This window comes from Rhipicephalus microplus, chromosome 3, assembly GCF_043290135.1.
Source record: "Rhipicephalus microplus isolate Deutch F79 chromosome 3, USDA_Rmic, whole genome shotgun sequence".
Taxonomy (NCBI): Eukaryota; Metazoa; Arthropoda; class Arachnida; order Ixodida; family Ixodidae; genus Rhipicephalus; species Rhipicephalus microplus.
This window is the reverse complement of record NC_134702.1, coordinates 65,740,836-65,754,527: the sequence shown is the minus strand read 5'-3', so window position 1 is coordinate 65,754,527 and position 13,692 is coordinate 65,740,836. Positions and strand designations below refer to the sequence as shown.

The following is a 13,692-nucleotide window of genomic DNA, read 5'->3' as shown; positions in this document are numbered from 1 at the left end:
ATTATCTTCTCGGATGAAGACATCAAGGCTGTTATATGCCCCGCCTAGCGATATGGAACGTGCACGCCTGATTGTAGCGGGTCTGTTTCGTAACGCGTAAGAGCAACTGCGTCCAGGCAAATCTAGCACAGTGAATCACTCCCCGTTCAGCGACCGCTTGCAACATCGCTCGCATTTGTGCATTCTGCACGCTATGGTCACCCAGCTCTATGCTGGAATTATCCGTGGATGTGATTGATCGCGCCACTTATTTCTTTTAGTTACCGGCACTCACAAAAGCCAACGCTTTCTTTTGGTTCCTTTTCCCCCTTAGCGGCAAATAATAGCGCTCGCGAGTTCACTGATTATATGCACGCGAACCTTGTAATCGTCGCATTATTCATCTTTTCCGCGCGTGGTAGCAAAGCGAACGTGCCCTTATTGGGACAAATTTCTAGCCTGCTTTTCGAGTCGTATCTCACTCTTGGCATCGGTAGCATCCGAACCCTTGTACGGAAGTCCAGTGCGAACTATTGAGAACTACAACGGCTGCTCGCAGATAATGACTAGGTGATAATGTATGCTCAGTATGCGTGATGCCACTCCTATGCAGAGGAGTCGGGCCACGGGACCGTGAAGACAAATGAGCATATCGGCTTTTCTAAAGGACTGGTCTGTGTGAGCGTCGCTGACTCTCGTGTGAGCCGTCCTTGCTGGTGCAAGCGCTCACCGAGCCTTCTGGGGTGTTCAAAACAAACAACCCCTGTCCTCCCATGGGGCTATGCCACTGATGTCCGGCAGAGTACCTGCCGGATCGTAGGACGCACGCCTTACTCGATTCACTTGGCGGTGTCCACTTGGCGGCGTCCACTTGGCGGTGTCCACTTGGCGGTGTTCAAGGGGGCTTGATTTTGCTCGCCTCCACACTTCGTCATGGCCTGTTTACGTTCAGCGCTGCTAACCCGCAGGTCGCAGGATCCAATCCCGGCTGCGGCGGCTGCGTTTTCGATGGTGGCGAAAATGCTGTAGGCCCATGCACTCAGATTTGGGTACACGTTAAAAAGCTCCAGGTGGTCGAAATTTCCGGAGCCCTCCACTACGCACTGATGAAAGTGCTGCTACAAACTGCTCCAAAAGTGAAATGCTGCGCCAAAGTGCAATATTTTTTAGTGACTGCTCCAAACCTGCTCCAAAATGGTGTTGGCAAACTAAAAAGAACGAAGTTGAACTGCGGGACCACCCAGTGAGCCTAAGCGAAACCAAAAGCATGCTGTATACACTATCAGCCTAGTATGCTACTCAGTGAGGTATATTCAGAAAAATCACAATAGGTGACGTATATCAGGCCATGGTGGACAATTCTTATTTTTAATATGGGTTGTATTTTCATTTATACAAGAATTAAAATACGCTTTCAACTAGAATTAAAAAAAAACGAGCATGGTGTTGAAGCTCGAGCAATCGTATTGTTCCCTTCAGCCTTTTTTTTTTTCACCTTTTTGCAACTTCCCTAGTTCACACAGCTGAGTGGCATTTCACATGGTTACGCAGTAACAGATGAAAAGCTTTTAAAAAGTTGATTGTGCTGTACTTAACTGTTAACTCAATTATATCATGTGCTAAAGCTAAACCTCAAGGGGGACACTTGCAAGGGCTGTCCTACCCAACCTGAACACAAGAAAAGTCCGCACTCCCTTGACCCTCTCTCCCTCCTCACCCCTACCCCCATGATTTACGCCAATACTGCTACCATACGGCTCGTGTACTAGCTGCATACTAGCATACGGCATGTTTAATAATAAATATAAATATTTATTATATGTTTCAGTGATGTTTTAGACTTCAGCAGTCGTTAGTAACAAGAATCTGCTTTGAAAACATCAGTAGCAACTTTAAGCTATCGTATCTTTTTCTGCTACGAAGACACTTAAGCCCGCTCTAAAGCACCATTTCTTTTGTTCCAAAATCTGCTCCGAAAAGCAATATGTCGCTTCCATCACTGACTACGGCGTCTCTCATAATCATATCGTGGTTTCGGGACTTTAAATCCCACATATCAATGATGTTACGTTCAGCGCAGAGAATTTCGAACAGATTAGGCTGAACACTGGCTTCGTGAGAACGTAACGTGACTGAAGGTTTGCTCTACTCCATAGGCAGTGAAGAAAGAGCCAAGTTGTCGTCAGCAATATATATATATATATATATATATATATATATATATATATATATATATATATATATATATATATACGAGAATTCCTAGAGAGAATGCTCGACTGCTACCGCAGCTTCTGTACCAGTGCCGAGCAAGAAGAGGAGAAAGTACATTTGCCAAATAATGCTTCAGCGAAATCTCGTGTAGCCGAGACCGGGGCCTTCCATCGGGGCTGCGTTATAACCGACGTGCCGAGCGATGCCAGAGGTCGCGCCACGGTGCGACCTCGACCGTCACGACTGACGAAAGCTACCGAAAAGAGGAGAGGAACAAGACACTTTTCCGAGCCACCAGGCGCCATAATGATGCCAGGTGGGAGTATGGCGGGAAGGATGAGCTTCGCTCACCTTCGCAGAACTCTGCTTTCTTTTGCCGCTTATCCCTGGCTTCTGAACTTCTCTAAAGAGAAAAAAAAAAATCTAAGCCTTACCGTTGCGGGTTCCATGCATGCGACTATACCGCTGTTGTTGCCACCGCTCTTTCGCTTTGTGTGTGGCGACAATTACCTGCCAAGCGTTGTGGACGAACGCGCTTATGCGTGCAGTGAGAGAGGAAGGCTAGCTATGTGAGCGCGAAGAAACGTACACGCACGGCTCACTCCTACGAGGCCCGCCGCTGGGGTCGGCCGAGGAAAGGTTTTTAGGGCCACGAACAACTAGAGGCGTGCGCAGAATAGACCCATTAAGGGTAGCCACCGCTGCGCTTCTGTTCCGCCGCGTCGGCACCGCTTTCAGTTGTGCCGAAAAGAGCTGCACCCGGGGACGATAAATTGGTTCTCGTGAGTCGGTGTGGTGAAGTGTTGCGGGAGAGGCGCGCGTTCTCTCCCTTTAGAAAGTCCCCGATCGGAAGCGGCAAGCTCATTGACGAAGGTAAAGCTGGAAATTGAAAGCCCGAACCGGGAAAGTCCATGCACGCGATTATCTTGCCGCTACCACCTGCGTGCTCGAAAGTGGCGCCGTCTCCCGGCCTTTATTCTTTGACTGGGTCAAGCTCGACCGACAGGTGGTCGTGCAGAAGCCGAACAGTGGGGGTGCTTTCCTATTGGCGATCGTCAGCGCTATTGCAGCTCTTGATTTATTTCCGGAGCCTTCTACTGCGGCGTCTCTCGTAATCATGTGGTGGTTTTGGGACGTTAAAACCCAACATATCAATATCCACAGCTCTTGATTTCTCGACTTCACGATTCTATTACCATCGCTTTCCCGGCTTTCAAAGAATAAGCAAACTACCAGCAAGGCATTTTCGCTCATTCATAAACATATAGCCAATGCTGGTAAAGTTGGCCGCGGCAGTTAAGGTGGCGGTCCCACTCCAGTGGCAAGAGCTCGACATTTTAGTCGTTGTTTACTGGCTCACTGTGCTTGCTCTGCTCAATGGAAGAATATGAGTTCTATTGCATTAGAAAGTTTACGTTCTCCGCTTTCTAATGACAACTAGTATTTTCGCCTAGTCTGGAGTGTTATTTAATGGCAATTAAAACAGTGTGAGCAAAAAACAGCGTTTTTGCTGTACAAGCCTCCGTTGTACTGCCAGTGCAGCAAAACTGTCCAACATAACGAAATGAAATTTGCTTCGCCTTTTAACGAAGCGTTATGCAAGGTTTATATGAAGAGATATTGCCAGTAAAGCAATTAGAAATTGATGCACGCTCTAATAAAAATGGGCAAAAAAATGAAAGTTTATGAGTAAATAACTGCAAAATAAGTTTTAGGGGCATCACGCAAGTCTAGCTTCCTTGTTTCTCGACAACGTTTTTCAGTCTAGATAAGACCAGTCGAACTATTTAAATTGTAATGAGTAGATGAATAAGCGTAAAACGTTTTGCACGAAGTGTTCTGGAAGGCTATCTTTAAATACATTGCCTGCTAGAGATCTGTGGCTTGATTGAGCACTCGCGATAACCGTTTGTGGTGAGACAGCGTGCCGCAATGCATAAACTTGCTCCCTACGTGAAGACGTATGTTGATATTTTGTAGGCGAGTATTTAGCGAGCCACATTAGGGAGTTTTGGAGTCGGGGCCCCAAAGCCCTTTGCGTATGGGCGCTTTGGGTCAAGCAGCCGCGTTGAGTCTTTGAATGGAGTCTGCGGCGATTCGGAAACTCCCCCTCTTCTGTGCAACTCTATAGTCTTGACCGAGAGCCGTCACTTCAGTGGGTGTCGTCACGTTTGTCTGACCCAAAATTTTTGGGGGCAGGCATTGGGGCTCCTGTTAAATTCGAGAAATACCGTACCTAACCCGTCTGACCCAAAATTTTAGGGGCAGGCATTGGGGCTCCTGTTAAATTCGAGAAATATCGTACCTAACCCGTCTGACCCAAAATTTTGGGGGCAGGCATTGGGGCCCCTGCTAAATTCGAGAAATACTGTACCTAACCCAAAACCCGATCCCGCTTTGGGTTTTGCGTATGCGCCGTGGCCCTGACGCTATTTCTTGTTCGAAAACTCCCCACTGACGCAGGCAGAAAGAGAAGACAGGCCTGATGATAAAAGCGGTAGTTCCCCCCCTCACCCTTTATTATTTTTCGCCAGATCAGGGAGGTTGGTAAAGAAGCAAACAGCCCAGCTGTCAGATTAGCGTACGCATTACGCTTGACAGTTCGAAATATTCAAACCTGGCGAGGGGCATTTCAAGGTGTTCGTAGAAAGAGGAGAAAGTGACTTTGCGTGATTGGACCCGGTTAACACAAGGCTAAAAGACACTTCCGGGTTTTAGCGGTCTGGCTATTTGTTCCTGCACTGCCCTTCTCAGTCATGAGGAAAACAAAGAGTGCAAAGCGTCCCTGGAGCATGTTTATTCGACGGTGGACACTTAACTAGCCCTGCTGAACAGTAAAGAAGGAGACCATGTTCTGAAAACCATGACGGAAAAGGGGACGATTGTAATGGCGCATTTGTGCGATGATGAACTATAACATTTTTTTGTTTTCCTGTCGTACACACAGGTTTCGTAATTCTTCGAAAATATGAATTTTTCGCAATGTTCATTGTGCCTGTATTTACGTTTTTTGAGAATCTAAAACTGTGTTTTGCCTGCCCATTTTTGCCCTAAAAAGCGGCCTCTACTGATAACTGTCATATAAAAATTTCTAACACAAAGGGAGAGAGTGAGAAATAAATTATGCGCGAGGGAGGAATATTAACCGGAAGATAAATATCCAGTTTTCTGCCTTGCATAAGGAAAGCATCAAGAAAAAGAAAAATAGCTGATAAAAGAGAGTTACAGGTAACACACGCACGCACGCGCACGCACGCGCACGCACGCACACATACACATACACGCACAGTAGTATTGGAGTGGGTGAGGCTTGAGTGTGAGTGCGGCTGCACAAAGACATTCCATGTATAGCCGCTCATGATTGACCTCTTGAAGTACGAGTACTGCATCTTATCTATGAATAGCAGATATAACAATATTGCTGAAGATAAATAAGATTGCTTTAATCTGCTTTCTCTTCCAATCTCACCGATTGTTGCATATACAAGAACGGTACAGAGGATGCATGAAACGGCGTTCTATTGATATAGTTACCTGAGCTTCGCTGTAGCGAAGGAATATTCGTCAGGAGCCATGTGAACCAAACATTTGGTATAAGCTCGGGAGGTTATCGAACAAGCAAACTTGCCCTGTTTTATGATGTTTCCTGCTCGCGAACTTCACCGTCATGCGCGTGATAAACATGGCGGTTGGCTGCCTATTGTATTCATACTGTGTATTTTCATGTTTAGTCTTCTCGACCTTTCTCACCGTATTCTATTGTGTTGCAGGATAGCTTTGATGACACAGCCTTGGCGTCCTCCTTTCGTACTGGAGTCTGCCCATCTCGAATAAAAAAGGTAAGGGAGCTCTCACTGGCACTTATGCCTATGCTGGTGACATCGCTTTACTCCAAATGAAAAATATGCGGTCACATATGATCTTTATTTTCTTTTAGGGGCGAAGCTCTTTCGCCGTGGGCTGTGCGTTCCGTGTTTGTAGTATGTAGTAGTAGTAGTAGCCACGTCTCGTTTTAGTACTTGGAGTGTCCGCTGGATGGCGGTGCTTGTATATATGATGAATATATCATGGAAAGATGCGAGACGGTGGTACTTGAAGTGTTCGCTAAATGAATGGACAGACAGACGCACGGACGAATTGAAGCACGAACGGACTGAAGCCCCACTCATTCACTCTGTGGATATGCCGTGATTTTTTTCTATTACTGCTCATTCTATGTGAGTTTAATATCTCGTCAAAGAAGAAATGTCATAGCCGTAAACTGGCGTTTTGTATAATTATTTACCTAAGCCATGAGTTTCTCTCTTTCACCGACACCTAGGCCCTATTCTTTTTAAAGACGACAGTCTTTCTCGGGATACGCAGAATGTTTGTCTGTCTTTCAGTCGCACGAAATGATTCACCTTCGCGGCCAAAGCTTAGGCATTTTTTGAACGTACAGCCATTTCGGACTGGTGGCTGCGTCTATATTTGTGAACATTGTCGATCAAAGAGCCAATATTACGCATATCTGAGGCACAACAATAATACGTAAGTATTAGGAGGTGTCTTGCTTTAACAGAAAATACGCAGATACGTAATTCTAAAGACCGTAATGTTTCTTAGACTGTGCTGAAAATGTGATGCAATGCCTGAAAGAAGGCCAACAGAAGACTACTGTCTTTGGACGACATTTTCAGCGAAGCGTGGAGACACGCTCCCATTTTTTACCCCACGTTCTGTAAGGAAAAGAGAAAATAATAACGGCATAAGCCGTTAAGGACAATACATTTTTTTTTGTCAAACCACTCGGTCATCTGTTATGACAATCTGTTCTACTGCTGTTCTGGTACAAGTTGACCGGCGGGTCACTGAACTGCTCGCACTGGCAGGTGTAAGCGCTTGATGACACAGCTACGGGCAATACTATAAAAATAAGCCAGCTCGCTACTCCCGAAGTTCTCTCTCGCCTCATCTGTCCTTTACACCCAGTGCATCTAAGCCTTTATGTGCATGTTGTTCCTAACTTTTTAGTTTCCTTGTTACGGCTGAAAATGGTTAAGTATGTATCACTAAACCTAAATTCTGAGTTTTTTTGCCGTGCACCACCACCAAGTCGCTTTCGACCCCAAGTGAGATATGACTGGGTTTCTCTGTTTAATTACCATGTAAATAAAATAACAAGCCGAAATAAACGCAAACTCGTGTATTCCTTGTGTAATTAAAACAAGCATTCAATTATAACCTAATAATACTATTAATGACCAAAAAGAAACCTAAATTAAACACATCATAATCCCTATAGAGATATCGTGAGGAAGTGTTAAAGGGGGAAAAAAACTATCTTAAAACGCTCATACGAAATAAAGGGATTATAGTAGCGCTTGAAGGGCAACGAAGTGCCTAATTTAAGTTCACGGAGTCAACGTATTATTATTGATGAGCTTAGCCTGAAACATTAAATCTGTCATCATGGTTATGACAAGCTGCATGGAACGAAGTTTCAGAAGTGCATGGCTCAGCAAAACAGCTTCTATTAACGTAGTTCTTTACCGCACTAATTAATTTAAGAATCGAGGGACTTTTTTGTGTTTTTGTTTCAGTAGTACTCTCTCTATGAGCGTAGTGATCAATTGATAGTAATACTTCTTCGTTTGTACTTATGTTGGGGTTATGTGTAGCTGGTGTGAGACTACCGTATACATCAGCAGGGTGTCACATGACTGCAAGGTACTCAAAGCTTGAGAGACGAGCTGTGGTGTACAGTGGGCACAAAAAATGTACAGATCACTCGGTATGAAAAAAAAGGAAAACACTTTGAATTTCTCAGCAATTCGCGCTGTTATGAGATTGCAACTCCGGTCACGTCCAGTTTTGTCCACCGCCGCCGCCACTGTCCGTAACCACATCGCGCGAAATTAGAAAAAAAAGCACTAAATACAGGGGGGGGGGGGGGGGGGGTTGGAAACCTGGGTCTGCTGGGTGCCAGTTTAGTATTCAACCACTGAGCTCTCTATGCCGGTGCTTGTGACTTGTTGGCAAACTTACCTGAAGCGGGCTTGATGTCGGGAAAGCAATCGCGTTAATACGATTTATAAAGCGTTTTAAGACAGCGAAAGAACAACCAGTCGTTGCACAATGCGAATAGCGTAACGAGTGGGTCATCCAATGCTCCAACCCAGTACAAAAGCTTGTTCTTGTTCCCCTATTAACTGTGGCGCATGCCCACTTCAGCCATAATTCCTCATCGCCGTCAGCCACTGTATGAGCGATTGGCACGAAATTCTTTGCATGTGTTTAGCGGATACCATGCTTCCCAGAAGAATGGCGAAAAATGGCATATCGCGAATGCCGGCCTACTACCCAAAAGTTTATTATTAATGCCCTAGTGGGTTTCAAGCAAGTGTGCTTGCAGTAGTTACCCAATGAGTGTTTTGAAAAGGCTCTGACAAGCCGCTCTTCTAGCTTTCGCTGTGACTGTGCTGCGTCTTCGGCGAAGGCCTGGAGTTTTTTTTTTTCTTCCTGTTTCTGTTTCTGTCTCGGTCTAGAACAAGCCGAAAATCTAAATTCGTACCTGTTTGCCGAATTAAGAGATATATTCAAACTTTTCTTGACTATCGTGGTCTATCGTGTGCCACCATATAGCGTCATAGGGCCTTTCTACCTACCTTCCGCATGTTCGTTTAATGTGCTGTTCTGTACCGCATTCGCAAGACATATAGGTTCAACGCACTCGTGTAATTTTTATTTGCTTATCGTTGTACTCGTTCCGTACTCGCTCTGTAATCGGAGAACGCATCAAAGCGGACTCGCACTTTCGCTGCATCGGCTGTCGTCGGGCGTCGTCACAATCGAGCTCTGGCAGTCACTACTCCTCCCCTAATTTTGCCGGCAGTGTCTCAATCTTTGAACGCGCGCTTCCTCTCCGACCCTCCTGATTTACGATTGGGCGGTTTCTCTCCTCCCTTTCTTTCCTATCGGCGATTGCCGCATTTCTGACCCGTCAACCTCCATCAGCCGAGGACTCCCCTCCCCGTACTCCTCTGACCGTCACTGCTTTAGCGCTGGCCCGCGCTTTGAGCAGCGGCGGGCAAATTAGGAAGCAGTAGCAATGGGGGAGAGAGTGTTTACAGCTTCAGAGCCAGCCTTTGTGTTAGCTACTTCCAATGAAGGGGGGAGTGAGAGAGAGGTGAGGTCATCTCTATACACGTATTCTTGTGTGTGTAATTTTGCGATTGGCCGCACAGCTGGTCGTCTTTATCTTCCGTACGACTTCTGGGTCTCCTCTTAATTGCGCCCGGCGCCGCCGTCAGTGGGAGTCTGCCCTCCTTTCAACCTCTTTTCGGCGTCCTCAGTGGTTCCTGCGTTGCCTCGCAACTCTCGGAACCGAATTCGGGGCGGACGCTGTGTGTGGGCTTACGAAGAAGAGCTAGTGTGTGTGTGTGTGTGTGTGTGTGTGTGTGTGTGTGTGTGTGTGTGTGTGTGTGTGTGTGTGTGTGTGTGTGTGTGTGTGTGTGTGTGTGTGTGTGTGTGTGTGTGTGTGTGTGTGTGTGTGTGTGTGTGTGTGTGTGTGTGTGTGTGTGTGTGTGTGTGTGTGTGTGTGTGTGTTTTGGCTGAGGGACCATGTGCGCCTTTTCCGTAGAGACTGTACGCCACCTTTGGCCACCATTACGTTGGGACATCTGTCGCTGTTGCGAAATGAACCTCGCTTCGAAAAGTGGGCGTATTGAGCGAAGTGCATCAGTTGATAAGTGCATTATTGAAGGAAGAATCGTTTTCCCTTTGGCCGGATCTCTTACGTGTATGCTGCAATGCAGCCGCGCAGGTTTTCCTCGTACACCACCAATCTGCTTCCACTGCAGGTGCGATATCGAGAGAGAGGGGGGGGATGAAATAGAGATGGAGAGGGAGGAAAACGTCACAGAGGGAACAGATAAGCCACATTTTCTCGTCGCTCAGTGGTTAAACAAAAAAAAGTGTTCCCCAAATGTTGTTTCACGAGGCAAGCATAAAATTTAAATAAAGAAATAGTACCTAATAACAAAATTGAATTCATTGTTTCATTTTTATTTCATAGAACGTTTCTTGCATAATTGTGTGCACCCGAGCATCGATTTTTATTTAGCGTGCTTTAACGGCGTCGTATGTGTCGGTGTGCTACTCAAGTCCTGCAGTTCAGCTTCAAAGCTGTATTTAAACAACTCCAAGCGTACTCAATTGTTGCCATCCTGACCCACTTAAGCTTATAGTATCTCTGAGTTGTAATTTTGTAAACTACACCTAAAAACACTGCTCGAACCTGCGCATGTGTACCGTTTTAGAGCTTGATCATGATTGATTGATATGTGAGGTTTAACATCCGGAAACCACCATATGATTTCGTGAGGCGCCGTAGTGAAAGGTTCCGAAAATTTCGACCACCTGGGACTTTTTAACGTGCACCCAAATCTGAGCACACGGGCCTACAAAATTTCTACCTCCATCGGAAATGCAGCCGCTGCAGCCGGGATTCCATCCCGCGACCTGCGGGTCAGCAGCCGAATACCTTAGCCACTAGACCACCGTGGCGGGGCGCCCTTTTAGAGCGAAACTTCGTATAGCTAGGAGAAGAGAACATTTGGGGTTTTTGTGTACGATGAAGACTACTAGACGTCGAAATCGGGTGAGCCCCGACTAATGTTTGAAAAATGAAGAAGGTAATCAATGTTTGATAAACTTGGACGAACCGTCGGGAATAGTTCAGCGATGAACGTCGAGGATGCGTACTTCGACTTCGGTGGTTAAGCATCTGTGCGGAGTGTCTGGGTGGTGATATTTCCACTTTATGATTTTTTTTGCTTTTCACGGCTGTCATGTCACGGCACATGAATGACGCTGACTCTCGACGCGTAAATCCTTCTTCCTCTCTCGCTACAACGTCATTTATTTTTTCCCGTTCACGTGGGTCCGCGCAGAACGTATCTGCGCGCCGCCTTAGCGTGAATATTACGCGGGTCCCCGAAAGACGTCAATGCATCGCGAGAACCGAGGCGTCTTCGCGAGTCGAACGAAGCCTCCGTCGGGCGCGGAGGTGCGTCTTCGATTCTCTTCGCACGTTCCGCATCGTCGACTCGAAGAAGGTCGAACTCGCTATTACGGCATTGCCGCCTCGGGGAAACGACCTCAAAGGGGGAGGGGGTGCCCCCCTCCCCTTCTTAACTGTTTCCTGCTTTGGCGCGACTCAACGTCGGGGTGACGTCGACGTTTCCACGCTTCGACGTTATTGTATGCCGGAAGAAGGCAACCCTGATCTTGCATATGGTTCGCGTTTCGCCTTGCATCGATAGGAGGCTGTGTGTATACATTCGCGGTTGAGTGGCAGAGCTATCGCTTACGGACTTTTACTTGATATTACTCTTTCTTTCTTTCTTTCTTTCTTTCTTTCTTTCTTTCTTTCTTTCTTTCTTTCTTTCTTTCTTTCTTTCTTTCTTTCTGTCTTTCTTTCTGTCTTTCTTTCTGTCTTTCTTTCTTTCTTTTTTTCTTTCTTTTTTTCTTTTTTTCTTTCTTTTTTTCTTTTTTTCTTTCTTTCTTTCTTTCTTTCTTTTTTCTTTCTTTCTTTTTTTCTTTCTTTCTTTCTTTATTCGGACAATATAACGCTCAGAAGGAGGGTGCAATGCAGGTGTTCAGAAAAAGGAAACACTCCGTCACTCCTGCTTATAAATTGTTCGACATTGTCTCCGCAGGAACCGCGCATCATTCTGTGCTAGTGAGTGTCAGCCGTTGCCGACCGTGGATGTTTAAAACGACTTCGCGAGGCCGGTCTAGCTTTCAGAGTGCTTAGTTATGCTAAACGTGTTCAATGCCGTGTCGCTTGCCTCGATTGTGTTAAACGCGGAATTTGATTTCATTGAGAGGGTCCCTTGGGCTTCTTGTCAAGTCGTATGTGTAACGATTCCCGTAACAGAGCGCTACCAATGCGATATTTTTTGTGTGTCGGGCACTTTTTGTGTAGGGTCGTTGTGGCTGTAATGTACCTACACACGAGAATTCGATTTTATTACCAATGCACTGGACGTTTTAGTCGTTGACCGTCGAATGTACGATGACCATTCGGGGAACATTGGCAAACTGTATATACCGACGCGCGAATTGTTTTCTATCATTTAATTCAGTTTGAGCATACTATGCTCGTTCCGACAACTTCCCTGCCATAGGTAATAAATGTGGTCATTTCTCTGACCAGCTTCCTCAGTGGTGCACGCTATTACATTCAGCTGAGCACGATTCGTGACTCGCCCCTCTTTATGCTTCAGTGCTGCTCTGCGCGCACATGAGCGTTCCACAGAAAGGCGATGCTCGATTATTCACCAATGAATCCACTTACTTCGTCCATCGTGTCTCTTTTGTGCGATTTTTTTTGCTCTTTTCCACAAAATGCGCTTTCTTTGTAAGGGCCAATTGCAGAGGGGTATTCTTGGCAGTAAAGGATTCTTCTCAGTGGAAAGAAACATTACAATATCCCTCTGTTGAAAATCGTTCTTGCGCAGACTGGCGCTTTTCTCGTGACTGCGCGCGTGATAACAACAGCCGAGTCTTTGTGCAGAGCCGAGCAGGAAAGTGCCTTATATATTGCCCGAAAGAACTCGTCCTTGTGCACTGTACAATGCCTTGGTTATTTGTGTATATACTCGAATTGGATTTGGTGAACAGCTCCGCTGCCTGGTTACGCCAGCAGCATAGTAATCTTCGATGCGATTCCACGTGGCGTCGCAATGTCGTTTCAGCAGAGGAAAGAAGGGATGTGCGAAAGGCATGCTTTTACCGGTTGGACTCTCGTCAATCAATAATGTGCCTGAACCTACGACTTCACTCCTAAAAAAATATAGTAGTACTTGTTAACTTTAGGACAGTAATGGTTTGTCACATATGTTACAACCCTGGTAGTAAATGCGATTACTACAGGTGAGGCTGGTAACAGTTACTGCCTTTGCCGTTACTAACAGTTTTAGTAACTGTTACTGTCCTAGCCGTTACTAACCATATGTAGTAACTTTAGAGGTTTTAAGAAAAATAAAAGTAGTTGGCGTGCCCATTTCGCCACATTACTTCGCCGTTAATAATGGCTAATTATTGTCTCATTACTGCACAACTGTGAGTAATCTTGCGTAGTATGTCGAAAACGCAAAAAGTACATTGCCATAACAAGTACACTACACATCTGTGCTAAATAAATGACTCGCAGAGTGTACGTAGCCGCTAGTTTCACCACGCACTAACCCTAGGATAATTTATGTGTACAGGTGTGACCTTTCATTACACTAAATCTAGTGAAACGTTTTCTGTTGGTTGCGACAACACTTTGTAACGACTAACGCAGGTATGGCGTTGATATTGCTGCTGCCATTGACTGCAGCTCGCGAATCTTTGTGCCGAGGACCTGCGAGCAAACTAGAAATGAATGCTAGATAACTTGTGCCGCACCGCTTGCTAAGGAAAGTTAGAAACCAATCAGCAAACTTACTGTAATGCCGTTTGGAGAGG

General features: G+C 45.8%; 1 protein-coding gene across 2 annotated transcripts in view; it reads left to right on the top strand.

The window, feature by feature from the left end:
- The window catches only part of LOC119174215 (uncharacterized), a 197,505-nt gene that overhangs the window by 69,301 nt on the left and 114,512 nt on the right, over positions 1–13,692 (top strand). For both annotated transcript variants that reach the window (XM_075889687.1, XM_075889689.1), the window contains exon 2: positions 5,964–6,032. The gene's annotated coding sequence lies outside the window, so the exon portion shown is untranslated. The remainder of the gene's footprint in view (positions 1–5,963; positions 6,033–13,692) is intronic.